Source organism: Sinocyclocheilus grahami, unplaced genomic scaffold, assembly GCF_001515645.1.
Source record: "Sinocyclocheilus grahami isolate Dianchi unplaced genomic scaffold, SAMN03320097.WGS_v1.1 scaffold100.1, whole genome shotgun sequence".
NCBI classification, from domain to species: domain Eukaryota; kingdom Metazoa; phylum Chordata; class Actinopteri; order Cypriniformes; family Cyprinidae; genus Sinocyclocheilus; species Sinocyclocheilus grahami.
The window spans coordinates 1801843-1819838 of NW_015505279.1; the positions used below are offsets into that span (position 1 = coordinate 1801843).

Below are 17996 nucleotides of genomic sequence, written 5' to 3' on the forward strand. Positions count from 1 at the left end.
TTTTTTTGTTATAGTAATAAAAAAAGAGGGGGGGGGGGGGAGCAGCTTGCTCATTTACATTTTTAAAGGAGTACTTACTGCAGTTATTTGTGTTATCTGGAGATGTTTCAGTTTGTTGGACTGAAATTAGTGGATGCTGGACAGTGTCTATGCCATAAGGAGTATTGGATGTTATTACAAGTATGCCCTCTTTCAGAATATATAAATATCCAGTCCCATTGCGTGTTCTTGCCCCTAGAAGTGCACAGTTGCATTACAATTGGTTGGTTAATTAATATAACTACAACTATCACTTTGAAGGAGCTTGAAGTAGCGTAGTTGAGAACAGGCTGAAGGTGGACCAGTCGACCGTATCAGCAGTTCAGCATAATGTGAGTGTTGTAAAAAAGAAGCCAGTACTCAAAAACAACCATGTGAAAGCATGTATGGAGTCTGCCAATAAACACAATGGTGAAACATCTTAACAGAGAGAGAGAGAGAGAGAGAGAGAGAGAGAGAGAGAGAAGGAAAGCCCGTCAAAGATCCAGCTGTATTTACCTATCCTGTGAGGTTGCATGCCTTGCATGCATGCTGCTCTCTGTCACATTTGAACCCTTTGATTAAAGTTATAAAGCATCCTCTCGGCAGATCCAGATGAAGGATTAATTAAAGGGGTCATATGATGCTATTTAAATTTTTCCTTTCTCTTTGGAGTGTTACAAGCTCTTGGTGCATAAAGAAGATCTGTAAAGTTGCAAAGACTAAAGTCTCAAATCCAAAGAGATATTCTTTATAAAAGTTAAGAGTCAACCACACCTACCTAAAACGGCTTGTTCTAACACGCCCCCACATATCTACATCACTATGTGGAAATATTTGCATAATGCCACGCAGCCAGGACAGGGCATCACAGTATGGTAAGGGGCGTAACATTTCCATCACACGCTTGAGGTATTCGGCCAATCACAAAGCACTGGATAGCTGGCCAATCAGAGCACACCTCGCTTTTCAGACCGATGAGCTTTGTAAAAATCGATGCGTTTCAGAAAGGCGGGGCATAGAGGAGAAACAATAATGTACAATATGTGGAAAGAATGTGTTTTTTGAACCTTAAACCGCTTAAACACATTTCATTACACCAAATACACCAAATAATGTTATTTTTAGCAACATCATATGACCCCTTTAATACATGATGACTGATTAAGTGTGCGTTCACACTGGAGCATTTGATGTGAGTCTGTTTGTTATCAGAGATCAGTTTGTTTTGGTTGGTATAAAAGTAGTCTTCAGAACTCAGATGCTAGTCACTCATGGTGGTAGTCGATTGATTATGTTGATTAACCTAATGAATCAAGTGTAAAAACATCTTCTGAGTAAATCTGGAGTGCACAGCCTGTGCTAACCGCTCACTAATGTGTTCAGCCTGAGAGGTGGTCGTCCCATGTGTTACAATCTGCAGACCTCTTAAAGAGGGAATGACTGTGTTTTCACTCGCTGTTTGGCCTGTTTTTGAGTGTGCTTGTGCTTGATTGTGTAAAATATGTACATTTGTCACGGTGCTGGTCCACTGGGTTTAGGATGCCATATGGTTACACTTTGACTCAAAGGTCAAATGTGACAGGTTTCAGCACAGATCTTTTTACTCTATGCTCATAAATCAGCTTAAATTCTCACTCGTAAAGGAGTTTTTGACCTTTTAAGGGTAGATGCAGTTTTATGAACACTATTTAAAGTATAAAATATTGCAAAATATATCACTTGGTCTGTGTTCAACTAAATTATTTCCTTGGATTATGAGGTGAAGTTTATGTTTAAACTTTAAAACAGGTTTGTGCTAAGTAACAGTATTTTTACAAGGGTTTAATAATAAATATGTCTAAATATGTTATAAACCATACTTGTTGCTATTGTTAGAGTCAGTGTGACATCTCTATGCCACTAGCATAACCAAATGGAACTGCAAAAATGTTTTCAAATGGGTTTCTCCAAACACTTCTCCATCGACCATTGATTAATGAATCAATGAATCACTTATTGAGTCTTCACATTAAGCTGCAAGGCGAAAGCATAGAAACGTTTTAAAAGACAGTGGTTGTTTGTGACAGTAAATACATGCATTGACTAAAAAAAAACAATCTTATGACTCCTTTACAGTAAGTGCATTATGAAACGTACATCACTCTAGAGACCCATAAGCATGGACATATATGGTTCTAAATACACATTAAGATTTGGTATGGGTTATATGAAATTCATGAAAATCCTGAAACTCATTGGAGGGATCATAATCCATGTTAAAAATTAATAATAACTACAATCAGTTGATGGATTTTAATTGCATTCATTGTCTTGCATTCAATGCATTGAATTGTTGTGCCTGTTCAAAAAACATCGAAAACATCATTTTATTTTTGCATCACAATTTCAACAACTTAGGTGAACATGGAACTCAAAAATCTTCTGTTGTTCTTGTGTTTGCAGAATGATGGGTGACGTTCAGTTTGTTACGGGATCTCATGTCTCCAAGATGACTCTGACTCTGGGACGAGGTTCCCCTAGCAAAGAGCCTCCTGTTTTTACCCTCCCGCCACGTAATACCCGCGTCTGCCAAGGAGGTACCGCGCGCCTTAAAGGGAAGGTGAGAGAGATTCTGTATAGCCATCCTACACAGCCAGAAACTGATCCTCAGTAGTGCAATGAAGTAGACACTGTGTCTGCCAATGAATTTCTTTCAAGACTCCCAACAATAATCTATTTTAGACTCTAGCTCTGTTCCAAAACCTAGAGAGCTGCCTTGCTGTCTGCAACACATATAGACAGCTGGCAGTAGTCAACGGATGGCCCTGTTTTTCTAAGAGTTTTCAAAAATGTGACCCTTCTTTTAAAATGTCAAGCCTTCCTCCCTCATTCTCAGCTGATAGCAGAGAAAAATAAAATATTATGCAAGATTATATGATGAGTTTTTCTTTTGAAGATTCTTATCAGGCAAACATATGTGTTTCATTACACTCTGAGAATGTGTTGAGGACAGGAAGAGGTGCGTTTGGACACTTGCTTGTGGTCTCAGATTGACACAGCAGGCAAATACAGGAGAAACTCCAATAGTATATGTGTCTGTTAAAGCTCTGTGTGTGCTGTCTGAGGACAGGGGGAAGGAGACAGTCTGAGGGAGTAACCTTCAGAACTCGAGCACTATTTGCGGTACAGACATGCATAATATCTCAAATAACACAGAGAGAGGAATTCACACTTGAACTAGTTAACCCTGGGTCATTCTAAACCCAGGATAAACGGAATACTGAATTATATTGCTTCATGCTGCACACTACTCATACTTTACCAGGGTAATTCAAGTTACTGAGTTACTGAGTAATCCAAAATATTCATAAGCTGACGTTTCACACTGTACATCCCTAAACCCTAGGTTAACATTCTTATTTGTATATTTGGGGTGTAAGTGTCATTGACTGCACATCAAAATATTTTATCCGCCATCTCTATCTATCTGTCACTCGGCTCGGCTAATGTTCATCCTGTGCACTGAGCGCTCTCTCCTCCACATCATGAGTAGACACGCCCCTTACTGCTGATTGGCTACAAGTTTGTTTTGGTACTCGGCGTACTCAGTTTTCTAAAGCGTTTTTGAAAAAATACATACCCCACCTTTAAGAGTCTGTCTGCTTTTGAAGCATTTGATATGCTTCAATTATTTTCATCTGTTGAATTCAGATGCGTTTTGGGTTTATTGTTCACAATATAATTATTTGGTTTTGTTTAGGCTACTTCCAAAAGGCTGCAGTTTCCCAGCTGTACTTGACAGCAGCACAAGGCACAGAAGGATCATTTTATTTGCAACTAATCAAACTATATTAGGCGAGGAACTATTGTGAGGCAACACCACAGTTGGCTTTGGTTGCCTCAGGTTCTTTGGTGTGTCACAGCCTCAAAACACTCAAAACACCTTAGCAAATGCCCACAGTATGGCAGGAAGTTTGGGGTGGGCGTACACCACTCACATTTTCATCAGAGAATATACTAATTGAGTTGTCTTTGTACTGTAATTTATTGACATGCAGAATAGCAAACATTCCATTTCAGGTCACACAGTCCTGAGTTTCTACTTTTTCTACCTGTAGTGTTTCCATATGGCATGAGGGTTTTCTACAAGTATAATTTAGAATTGCTCCTCAAGCGTAAAGTGTTCTAGCAGACACAGGAAAGCCCTGAGCACAGGTACAGCTGCTGGATGGGGTGAATTTGTTATGGCTGTCAGTGGAAAGTCTGACAGGATCTCCTCTATATTCATGTATTAGCACTTTGGCAGAATTCACATCCATTATTACACAGACGGTGTCTGTTTTTGCTCTTACCTAACATTCCTAGGCTGAGAACATCACCTGAAAACAACACAAGGAATCCAGCTTTATATTTAAAATGAACTTTCATGCACTGCACTTTCTTAATTTGGTTTCAGCTGTTGACTGGAGTCAACTTTTCCTTTAATCCTGCAGTGGCTTAAAGGGGTCCTATTATGCTTTTTCACTTTTTTAATTTTAGTCAGTTTGTAGTGTGTATGTTTGGGCATAAAAAAGATCTAGAAAGTTACAGATCTCAAAGTCCACTCCAAAGGGAGATATTTCGTTTAAAAAAAATACCTTTTCAAGAACTACAACGAACGGCTTGTTTGGACTACAGCGTTGGTTTCCGGGCTTTGTGATATCACAAAGTATGAGAGAGTACAGTGCCTGCCGGATTCGCCAAAAAGCTTTTGTTGAGAAACTGAGCAAGGGGCGTGGCAGTACTGAAATGCCGTCTAAGATGTTCGCCAATCACAACGCACTGGGACATCTAACCAATCACAACACATTTTGTTTATCGGAAGGCGGACCTTCATCAAAGTCGGAACTAATCGAGCCGTTTGTGCCAGGATGGGGAGAAAGGTATTATAATAATGTAAATTATGTGAAAAATAATGCGTTTTTCGAACCACCAAGCATGAGAGCATGTTCTAGTACACCCCCAAAACAAAATCAATACTTTGTAAAAGAGCATAATAGGACCCCTTTAAAGCTTTCATATCAAACTTGTGTTTTGTCATTCACAGGGTCTCTTTTTCGTTATCAATATTCATTAGAATATAATAATAATAAATGATTATAACCTATACATCTGTTCCCCTCATCTAATCTCTCACCACCATCCTTTAAAAGGAAGTGATGATTATAGATGTTTGGAACAAGTAATTTTTGCCGCTTATTTCCAATAAATGCACTTTTTTCGAACTGGGGGGATGCTAAGAGTTCTGATTGTTTTCATTAAGGTGAAATTAAACTATTTTACAATGAACTCTTTTATTTCAAAAGATAAAGGAACTGTTTTTCATTTTAAAAGACTGAATGTGACACTGAGGTTGTGAGTCCTGTTCTAGCAGTTCTGTGAGACAGCAGAAAGAGCACAAACAGGGATTAAAATACCTTTGTCTTGTGACTCCTAGTTTCCTGTTGTGCTCCTGTTTTCTTTTCAGGCCACTGAAAGGTGAAGTCAAGCATCAAAAGTTATACTGAGGCATGAGGTTTCACTGCAGGATTTGACAGATACGGGGGTTTGGTTAAAATTGTTTAGTTAAAGGGATATAAAGAAAAAGAAAATACAATTCTGTCATCATTTACTCATCCTGATGTTGTTCCAAACCCATAATACTTCGCTTAATCTTTGGAAGGTTTCTGCCCCTACATTGAAAGTCCAGATAACCAAAACTTACAAGATCCAAAAAGGTCCAAAATGAGTTCATATGGATTGAGTGAGTTGATACAACTTTTGTGAAGACATATGATCACTTTATATGATTAACACATTTAATTTAGGCTTTTATTTATCACCTAAACAATGATCAACAAACATAAATGATCTGTTCATTTAGGTTTTGGTTCCCTAAACTTTCAGAGGAGGGACAGATAGGGCTGGGAATCGATTCCAAAAACAATCAATGAGGAATTGAGAATTGATTTAGAACTGATTCTATCAAATGGAATTCATTCCTCTTTAATAGCCTTTTTCAGTCCAATAGAGCTTATTTGTCTCTCTGTCGCTCACTAATAGTGACGGCAAGTTTGATTATTTTCAAAATCGTTTCTTTCAAGCAGTTTGCACCTAAAACACACAATACAGACATTGATGCCCAAATGCGGATTTGTTCTAGGCGTATAACGTATATAAAAAGAATAGACTACTCATATAAACTTCATAAATTAGCTTAAAGGTTGAAACTTGGTAGTCCACAATGAAAGGTTTTGAGTTATACTCTGGACTACATTAAGAGATGATTGATGCTGATAATAATCAATGAATATTAAGGAAGTTATGAGGTAAGACTTCATGTCATTTAGTTACAGTTAGATTAAGTGAACATGTTCCTACAGTCTTTACAAAAAAGAATTGGAAAATAATTGAAAGCAACAGTGAACCAGAATCGAACAGCCTAGGGACTTAATTTGTGTTTTGAAGAATAACCTTAGTCTTGTAGGTTTGGATCGACATGAGGGTAAATAAACTATGACAGAATTTTCATTTTTGGGTCAACTTTCCCTTTAACATGTACAGTTTAAATTATTTGTGTAAAAGCAGTGATCCATGTTGGATAATGAGGTTTGAAAAATGTATATACAAGCTGAATTACACTTAAGTTAAAAAATGTTTTTCGGATGTACTTTGGGAACCCTTGGTTCTCAAGTAGTAGGCCTATTTACTTGATATATAATAAAGTAGATTTAAACAGACATGCATGCACATGCATATACCCCCTTTTGCTAGATTTATTGTCGCGTGTAAAAGTTCAGGGGCATCGTGTGCAGAGACGTTTTTCTGGTTCTCATGAGACAAGAGTGATCTAACACAAGTTACATTGTGATCTAACACAGTGACCCAGACTCTAAGAGTCAGGATTTTAGACTGCTGTTTATCTGTCTGAGAACCGGCCTATTAAACAGGAAATGAGTCTCTGACTGACAGGTCAAGTGATTGACCAAGGTCTGCGTATTTTTATTATTTTTTTACAATAGGCTTAAAGGTGGGTTAATCTAAAATGGATTATACTATAATAATCAAGATACAAATCTGATCGTAGCATGTGCTTTTGACATTTTACAAGATGCATCAGCAGTACATAAACCGATTGTGGGCAACCTGTAACCATGTTGTCTAAGATCGCCGACCAAACACACACACACACACACACACACACACACACACACGGACAAAACCATCAGAAACTACATTATTACTATTATAGTGTACAGCAAGACATGCTCTAAAACTCTTCATAGGACCTCAGCAAGATCCAGTTCAGCAGCAATCTAATCACAATCCAGAATAAATCTGTCAGACACTTCTCTCTCTCACAGGAACCGAGAAGCACATAGCTCATTTCTTATGGTTCGAAAGAGCTACAGTGGCATCAATATATCATGCTTTAGACATTAGGCCTTATTTTAGTTTTGGAAGACTGGAAGTGTCCGTGGTTATTTCATCTATATTGTATCGAAGAAACATCTGAAGACAAAAAATATGTGACGATGACTCAGAGGAGCTGGGGTTAAGATCCGTTTGCGGTATATTTAACAATAGCAGAGACAGTGTACAAACAGTGTGGGTCGTAATATCCAGAGTAACAACAGCAACATAGGCAGAACAGTAATTGTGGTCATAACAGGCTTGAAATGAGGACAGGCAGCAAACAGACAGTACAAATAATCCAAACAAACCAGGCTGTTGTCAAAAGGGCAAGCAGCAAGAATCATAGATAACAATAGTCCAAACAGAGTCAAGACCAGGCAAGACAGCAGAAAACTAGATTATGGCAATACAAGACTTTGGTCGCCGTGATTTTGCCAAGTAAGACATGTTCCTGGATCAACATCTTTTGATGATCCTGGATCAACATTACTGTCCAAAAATATAGACCTAACCCAATCCCTACCCCTAAACGTAACCCTGCCCATAATTTAGTCCTAAAATCAGAGGGAAATGATAGCTGATTAACAAGGGTGTAGAAGCACCTAACCCTGATTGTACGCCTAAAACAGATATTTCCTGAAAAGTTATATCTAAATTCTGATTGGTTGATTGGAATGTTGGTCCAGAATCAACAAGGATGTTGATCCAGGAACATGTTGTACTTGGTGAAATCACGCTCACCCAAGACTTCGCACTGAGCCTAGCGTACTCAGTGTTTAAGTTGTCTGTGAAACGCAGAACAGGTCTGAGTGCAATCAGTCCAGGTATGTGGGTTCTGGGAAATGTAGTCCAGGATTTAATACTCAGGGGGACCTCCAGTGGCCGCTGAGAGGATTTTCAGAGGTAATATACGTGACACAATATCAGTCATTATGCTGTAAGCATTTGGGAGTGGTGTCTGTTATAAAGAAACAGGTTTGGTTTTGTTAATTTTATAACTTTTGTTTCTAAGGTGCCGACCCAAGTGAGAAGAGCACACTCCCACATCTCTGTGTCTTTAGATAAGCCTTGGCTCTCTCCTTATAATACTAGATTTTCTGGATTTTTATAATCCAGTATGCATTAATCATAGATTGCTTAAAACAGCTCACCTCTGCTTAAAATGGTCCATGATTTGAGGATCATTCACGCCTTTAGTATAAACGCATGAGAAGAGGCACTTGCTAAAGTTTGGTTTGTCACTATTAGCGATAGTAATTATGATCTCTCTCTCTCACTCTGTGAGAGGCAGTGAGATACTGAGACACTGACTTTCTGAAAATTGGGACTGAACCGGAGCTTATTGGAAACAGATGTGGTAGACTTTTACTTCCACATTCTTACTACTTTTCCTCTTTCTTGCTTTGGACTTTGGAGCAATCCTGTCCACTTCCATTACAGCAGTTCTAATGCATGTTGTTCCTAATTTCTCAGTACAAAATATTTGTTCACCAAAATATGTTGATATATATATATATATATATAAACTAATAATGATAAATAACATAGATTTAAAAAAAATTTAATTGGTTGGTAATCTAAACAATAATATCTGAAGTAATTTGGCTACCTAGACACAATTTTAAGGGCAGAAACATACTTTTACGCAAGTATGCAAGCATAGACATGAATGATTAGCTATCAAACCAATGCTCAAGGGCGCAACAGAGTGTTATTATGGAGTTAGTTAGCTAAAAAATTGTATGAATTGTCAGATTTCTTTCAAACTGCTATTAATCCATTACAGTATTTGGTCTAAAACAGAAATCTACAAACTAGAAATGTTTGCATTTATATTACTTGGAGTATGTTTCTGATATAAGGCTTAATAGTGCTTAATACGTCTTAATAACAGACTCACTTCTGGTGCAAAGGTTGTTCCAAAAAGAAAAGAAAAAAAGTAAATATAAAATATGGACTATCATTAGGCTTCTTTAAGAAGTGCATGTAAACCAGTTTCATGAGTTGCAGTCCAGGATACCTTTTAAACAGTATTGAAGGAGTTCACATGTATGCTGCTCCAACTCACCCATTTAAAAAATTTTATTTCTAGTTTAGAAAAAAAAATTGACAACATATTTAAGCATAAAACTTTAGTTCAAAAGGTTGCTATCCAAGGGTTAATCGTACAATTTTTTCTGGTTAAGCGGCAGTTCTGGTGGCAATCTATGGCTTGTGACATTCAAAGTTTTGTTTTGGCTTGTCCTGTCTGTGCTAGTTGTAAGTCGTCCAATCGACCCCGGGATTCGGGATTTCTTCAACCGCTGTCTGTGCATTCAAGACCCTGGTCCCACATTGTGTTCAATTTTGTCACCGCCCTACCGGCTTCTCAGGGCAACACGGTTGTGTTGACCGTGGTGGACTGGTTCTCTAAGGTGGCCCATTGTTACTGACTGGTTTTCGGACCCCCCCGGACCCCCAATACAGTAAAACTGCACATTTTAGAGTGGCCTTTTATTGTGGCCAGCCTAAGGCACACCTGTGCAATAATCATGCTGTCTAATCAGCATCTTCAGCTCATGAAAAATGGGGGCAAAAACAAAAGTGTTGCGTTTATAATTTTGTTCAGTATATATTAGTGGAGTGCACAATCCGCGCTCAGTCTCAAACAGCTTGTGAGCCACAAATACCAAAATGAGTGGCTAACTGCACTAAAACGTTCAAAATGCCCGTTTCGGCAAGTATCCAGTTAAACACAGTCAGTTTTGGAAAGTTAAATAGTTGAGAAAGAGAACGCATGTTGTGTAACAGTATATTGGGTCTGTGGATAAACTCTTAAAGGGACCGCAGTCCAATATTCCTGCTGCTGTCATGTTAATCAAAGAACAAAAGACAAAGAAAATAATTTTCTGCTCTTGACTGAATACGTTTTATAACTTTAATGTTAAGCATTAATCTGTATTTAATTTTTACAATGAAGACTACAAAAATTAAAGTAATCAAATGTAAAATAACACTGGATGTGTTATTTTACATTTGATTACTTTAATGTTTTTAGTATTTCTTACCTTAATAAAAATTTATTTAACCTGAAAAACTTAGTTTCATAGCTCTCTTTATTCTATTGCATTTATTTGTGCTGTTGTTTGCCATTTTTTTATTTGTTCTTATTTTATTACTGACTTTTTACTTGTGTTTTTTTTTTTTTAAGTAGATTTTTGTTTGTATATGCTGTCAATTATAGTTCTTAGAAAGAAAATCGGAATCGGCAAAAATCGGTATCGGCAGATCACACTAACGAAAAATCGGAATCGGCCAAGAAAATTGCAATCGGTGCATCACTAGTTCTCATGTCATGTTTTCTTGTGTTCTCTGTGTTCCCATTCCTGTCTGAATTAACTTTGCCGTCTCAGTTCTGGATCATCTCTTGGACTTATTTCGGAGGTTGGTCTATCCATTGCAGTCCCTGCGCTACCGAGGAACACTCCTGCCATCTGCACCCATGACATCTGACTCCTTGCTGTGTTTGTTTCACCTTTTTTCCCTAATGAACTGTTATCACTGCATTCGCGATTGAATTTCTCGTTATTTCCCGTGACACATAAATTCAGTCTAATGTGTTCAAACATACAGTATACCTGATGTATTTATATAAAAACCATTGTGTTCTGGTAGAAATGTTTTACATGAATATTAAACAGGGCATTTTAAAGAAATATTTTGGCATTTTACTAAGATCTATACAGATAATATTATAAAATGTAGCTATACAGATTGTGTTGATGAGAATATACTGGAGCGGATTGAGTTCTGTGTAAAAGAGAGGAGCATGTGTTAATGATATCAGAGTGTTTGAGTGCTCTGGGATCCTTTGGACTGATTGTGCTGCAATATATCAGGTGCGTGACCTCGCCAGGTTTTAACAGCGAAGGTAAAGCCAGGAAAAAGTGATAACAGGAAAGAGAGAGGGAAACATAAGGTTGAGTTCTCTGTCAAACAACAGCCTGATGTTTCGGCTCACTACCCAGTGGAATGTGAGCGGTGCGTATCAGTTTACTGTATAAACTTCCATGACCTGAGGGGCGTTCAGAGCGACCGTGTGCCACCCAGCTACAAGGTGTTTACAATGCATGAAAGGGAGCACTGTATTAAGATTTATCTCAGTTCTGCTTTTCCTTCCTCACAATCAATTCAACTTAAACCGTTTAATGCATTTGTTTTCATTTTTAGTTGTGCGTATACCCTAAAGCCTCATCAGTCATGCAAAGTACCCCTTAACCCCACCAAACTAGAAATGAGCGCTCATAGATGACTCACATAAAACATGGGTTATGATAAAAAGCTCAAAGACTTGTTTAGAAGCAAATTACATGATTGCCTCAGCAAAGGCATTTTTGCTTTAACTCTATCGGTTAGGTTAAGTGTAGGATTTAGTGTAAGTGGTACGATATTTGCAAACACAACAAAGCATTAACCATTTAGCGTCACTTAGCAGACATTTATTTTCTGAACTTCCATGATAGGTACAACAACCAACGTAATAAAACGTTTTCAGATTCACCTTCATGTGGGCAATTCATGAATGTTGCGAAATGTCCAACGAGCAATGTGATATCATTTTGCAGAAATGTTGCCTAAAACTAAAAGAAAGGCTGCCTAAAACTATTCTTTTGCTGCCTTGCAAACACTCGTAGTTGCTACTCATAATAGTCAGATTACACTTCATTCATAAAGTATGTGAGTGGATTGTTTATCAGAGTGTGTGGCATGTGTACATTACTAAATGGATAGCTCAGAGCACACTAAATTGAGCATATAATGACTCTCTTATTATATGTGGTTGGTAGCTATGTAAGTATGTGCTATGTAAAATTTTGGCTGTATTTTAGTAACAGCAGGTCATTAGTGAATATTTGTCTGAGGCCCCATAATGAGAGCCAGGTGGAACATCCCCAATACTGACTTCAGATCAGCCCAGAGCACCTCCGAACTCTGCATGGAACATCCACATCTCCTGACTCCAGAATTCATCAACATTGTTTTGGTTGAGCAGTTGTCATCATGTTTAGATTACAAACAAGCAGTGGTGGAAAGAGTACTGAAAATTTGTACTTAAGTACAAGTACTGTTACATTGCTGAAATAATACTCAATTACAAGTAAAAGTACTGGTGCCAAACCAGTACTTAAGTAAAAGTACAAAGTACTCTTCTCAGAAACTACTCAGTGTACTAGTTACTAGTTACTTTTTAGCCAGCGATATTTAATGAATTACCAAAAAATATTCATTCATATCAAAGATCTTTGTGGATAATAGCTACTTTGAACAAAACCCACTTTTATCTTATTGACAAAGTACGTGAATTAGTGGCCATGATACAGGAATTTCTAACTTCAATACCTTGAAAAATATCAATATCAAAGTACCCGTGAACCGGAAGTTGCAACTGACTTCAGTGTTGTGATGTATTTCCAAGTGAAACAGAATATTGACGAAAGGGTGGGGTTTTATTGTGGTGCACCTCCACTCCACCTCTTGCTCATAGCAGATTCAAGGTTGGATAGGAGTGGTTAAGAATATCTGCTCATTACCTCTTACATCACGCTTCACCGCTTCTGGGTCCTAATGCTCTGCCAGACGCCCCAAGAAAACAACAAACTGTGCTAATATACACCCACGATGTCATGTAATACTGAAAAAATTGTAACCCTAACCTTTATCTCCATACTGAAATCCCAGATGGCCAGACAGCGATTTTTTTTTTTTTGTCCATCCATTTTTTGTTAAGGCAATCATTATTTCAAGCTTTAAATGGTTTAATCCAAGTCTTCTAAAAGGACAAGTTTGCTTTATATGACAAACAGATTTTAATATAGGCTTTTATTCACATGCATATAAACATTGATCAATTACCATTACAAAAATCTCAATCTTAAACATTTGCTCATTGTATCTGTCTTTAAAATAGGGTAACTTTGTTGCAAAAGCTTACAGCACAAGGAAGCATGATTTAAAATATGATTTCAAACTGAATTGAATTTACAAAGAAAAGACAAGCCAGTAATAAAATAAATGACCTCAATTCAGTTAAGCCTTAACTGTTAAGGTATTCAAAATATGACAACACTGAATTTGTATAGGCAGTGTTTTAAGAGCCATATATGTGGTTTGTTTAGATAAATGTCTATTATGTAGTAATGTCTGTACAATGTAGTGATGCAGTTAGACAGACTAGGATATTTATTAATATGTACAAATCATACAAATATCCCATTTCGAAACATTTCTAGCATAGGCCTACTTCAGAATCAGAATCAGAATCAGAAGAGCTTTATTACCAAGTATGTTTACACACACAAGGAATTTGACTTGACGACAGGAGCTTCCAGTGTAGAAGAAAGTACAAACATAGTGCAGACATACATGATAGTGTAGACATACATAGGAATAACACAGTAGGGATGTAATATAAAACTAATATAATAAGAAAAAAAGAAAAATTGAATAATGTACTATATACAGAAATAGAAGTATAGGAAAAAAATGTAATTGTTTAGATCTACTTATATTGTAAAGAAATTAAAGTTCCATTTTTGATAGTTGAAAGACTTTGATGCATTTCACTTACAGCCAATAATAATATAATTTCCAATAGCATATTAATCGGTCAAGTGTGGACCTATTCTGAATGGTAGAAAACTTGACAAAGTTTAATCCAGGAGCAAAGAGGAATAATTTCTAGCACGGAGAGATCGCCATTGCACACAGTCTGAGTGCACAAGCAATATCGGAGTGAGAGGACAGGCCGTTCATTTGTATAAGTTAGGCCTATTTGAGAGCTCGCGTCCAATTTTCTGTGATTACGTGACTGTGTTCTCATGTTACAATAAAGCGCTAGGGACATTTGCGCAGGAATGATTTAAATTATGCGGAATACCTGCAATCCCGCGCTGATATTCAGACTCTGTAATCGGCAGGAGACGGATGTGTTTCAAACTTACTGTCGGAGAGGAGAGAGAGACGCAGCTTGTATCGGTGTATATTTGGTAGATACTGTGGAAAATGAGTAATGGAACCTTGTCAGATATTTCAGTATCGGTATCAAAATATCGATATTTATGATAACACTACCATGTAGTTTGTTTATCCAAACTTTGAGTCCATAAATTACGCTGAGGTCCCTCACTGTTTGATCAGCTCTTCACCTGCTGCAGCGAGCAGCCGCAGATTTTCGCGGTTCAGATATCAGGGCTTTTATTGGTCCGTTTACGATCGGATATCTTTATTGGCTACTGAAGTGCTGTCAATGGTTTGAATATCAATTCAAATTGTGGGCGTACTCAGTAACGAACTATGATTTAAACTTAACGAAGTGGATTATTTTGCTTAATTTGTACTTAAGTACAAGTAAAAGTACAGCTTTAAAAATATACTCAAAAAAGTACAAGTACCCGAAAAAACTACTTAATTACAGTAACGTGAGTATTTGTAATTTGTTACCTCCACCACTGCAAACAAGAAGTGGCTGTCATTGAAAAACAAATTATATCCCATAAAAAGCATGCAAAGACAAACATAAAAAAAAAACCTTCCCAGCTGGACGTTCTCTGCACTGTGTCTCGGTTTGGCTTCTAGATGATCTTGTGAGTGGCCTATCGTGAGCATGTCTGAGTTGTCTGATGTTCAGTTCTGGGCAGCACTTTAAAGGGCTCTTTAAAAGATGCGTGGGTTTTGTTGGGTATGTGGTCTTGTCTTAATCTGTTGCTGTTGTGTTTGCATGTACACATACAGTGTTCCATAAAAAGTATTTGAACCCTTACGTCACAATGTATTACTATCAATGCACTAGCCTCTGTACATATTCTTGTATGTACTGAGGGTGTATTTAATAGTGTTTGCTGAGGTTTGCTCATAGCTATAATACAGTATGAGCATAACTGTTATACTTAGGGTTAATTATTTTAACCCACCCCTAACCCTAATTAATCAACTTCAGCATGTAACTCTTCCTGCACTGTTCTACCAGACATAAATTAACTATAACAACCACTTGCATGACATCATTAACAACCAACATAGTTAAAATGATGGATGTGCAACAAAGCTACTACGGATTCGGGAAATAGTTGTGATCTAGTTAATTCCTTCAATGTGCATTGTACTGTGTTGCATAAGCATTGAGTTACATTGATGCTTTTACCCTGGAAACACACTAGCAACCACATAGTAGCGCCTATACCAAACCACCCAGGGTTATGTTTCCTTTATTACCAATATAGTCCAACAGTTCTGTATTTGCAAACAGCGTGACAAAGTTGTTGTTGGAAGTATAGTTTCTAATTAGTATGACATGTGGTTTTAAATAGATCAGGCAAAGCAAATTTAGCAAGCTAACGTGTACAATCTGTATCTTTCGTTCCATATATATGCACATTTTATTTGACATCTTTTAGCTTTTGCATATGAGTGCGTATAAGTCCCTGGGGAATCCCAATGAATGACTTAAGAGGGATCTCACAATGAAATCATAAATCATATCATAATATCATGCATCAAGTCATACATGGAAATAAACCAAAACAACAGAGAAGAGAAATAGCAAAGTAGTCCTCAGATTTCATGTTCTTTATTCACAGCAATTATCTGACTTTAATTCAATCTCAGACTGATTCATTAAAAAAATATTACTCCACCACCTGCTTAACATCATTGGAGACAAGTTCGATTGTTGAACCAACAGGATTCAGGCCACGAATGTGTGACAAATTTACTATGGTTTCAGGAAACAGTCATTGCTAGTTAATTTCTCCAACGATGCGTCATACTTGGTACTTAAGCAGCGGAAACACACTCCAGAACAATTGGCTGTGAGTTTAGTTTGTGCAAACACCTCTCACATTTTCTTCATAAAAATCACAATGAGAATTCGCTTCATATGTGAATACACTGTGAATGCAATAGTATCCTCTTTGTGTCTGGCCTAACTGAAGACTTGTGCCCTACATGTGATGTTAGTATGAATTGTGTGCGAGAAAACAAACAAAAAAGCAAAGTTTCTGTGCAAAAAAAAAAACATGTGTTTTTCTTCCCCTCAGCATCGGATGTGAGTCCTGCTGGATTTTTGAGGTAGAGCTCCTGACCACAAGTCTCAGAGTAAAGACTTCAAACTGAGAGAGTGTACACAAGAAAAAGCAGCAGCCGACATAGAGGAAATACCAGTGCTGCTCTGATTTAATAGATATTTCACAGCTAATATTGCTATTTTTGGGCAAATCTGCACTAAAGTGGACCTGTCACCAGGAGGTAACTTTTGACTGAAAGGAAGAGAGGCCAGTCTTGACGTGCTTCTAGAAACACTTGCTGTATGGTAAAGTTTTTCTTCTAAAGTTTTTTTAGCATTGGAATTTTGGAAGGGCATCTGGAATCAATCTGTTGTCTAAGCCATCAAACCGTATAAATTTGTATATTCAATCTGAAATCCATTGCAGCTTGCAGTAGTTAGCAGCTTCCTCTGAATTTTGTTTTTGCCTGTGAAGTGGATCTGCTGATTTACAGACAGAGAGGAAGATTGTGTTTCATGATTTTACTCTGGTCTCCTTCCAGTGCACAATGTTAAACAATTTCACTGAGATCTGTGGAAATGATACATGCCAACATTGGTAAAAGAGAGGCTGAATGGAGAGGGATTATCCATACGGTGTCCTTATTAGACATGGTCAGCACACCGATTTGTAATGGTTGATAGAGCCAAGAGAAAACAAGCAGAAAGAGATCAATGAAGTGAACAGGAGACAGTCTGAGTTCTGGAGCACTTCACAAGAAGCACAGTTGTACCGCTCCCATAATGACTCAGGCATTTGTGTTCATTCTTTTATAGACAGATCAGGTGCTCTTTTCATCATGCTGATCTATAATGGATAGACATTTCAATGCTGTAAAAGACAAAGACTTCTCAGGATGAATGAAAATAATGCATGATTAGTGGTGGTGCATGCTAAGGCAAGTTCAGTGCTAATTTTGCTAAGCAAAGTTTTTCATAAATTATGTAAATGCTATCCTAAAGGATAATTTACATCTTTTCTGGAATCAAAAGATCATCTTCTCAGAACATCTTCGCCACTGAGTTATATATAATTATATATCATTTATATTATGTAACGAATCAGCTCATGAGGAAATATGAATAATTAATCATAACTAGTTATAATTAATTATGAATATTTAGATCCGCTGTAGATATTTAGCTGACCTCTCAGGGTCAACTGTCTTGTCAATTCTAAGAACGTTAATTTCCTGGTTAAGGGAAATAACTTTTTACTGTACAATTCTACAAAAGCTTGTAGCATAAATATGCATGATTAAGTGACTCCAGTTATAAGCAAACAATGAACCACGTCAAGTGTGATACAAGTAAGGTTTTATTAACTACATGAACACTTAAACTAGTCTAACATACTACATAAACACATAAACACACACACACACAGTTTGTATAGGAAAGGGTTAAAGCTTAACCCTTTAAAGAGAAGCAAAAATAAGAACATGAAGTTATTGAAACATTTGCATATTCAGCAGATCTATGC

The 17996-nt window shown here is 37.3% G+C and overlaps 1 pseudogene; it reads left to right on the plus strand.

Annotated features, from left to right (window-relative positions):
- The window catches only part of LOC107588259 (myosin light chain kinase, smooth muscle-like), a 103007-nt pseudogene that overhangs the window by 12400 nt on the left and 72611 nt on the right, over nt 1–17996 (plus strand).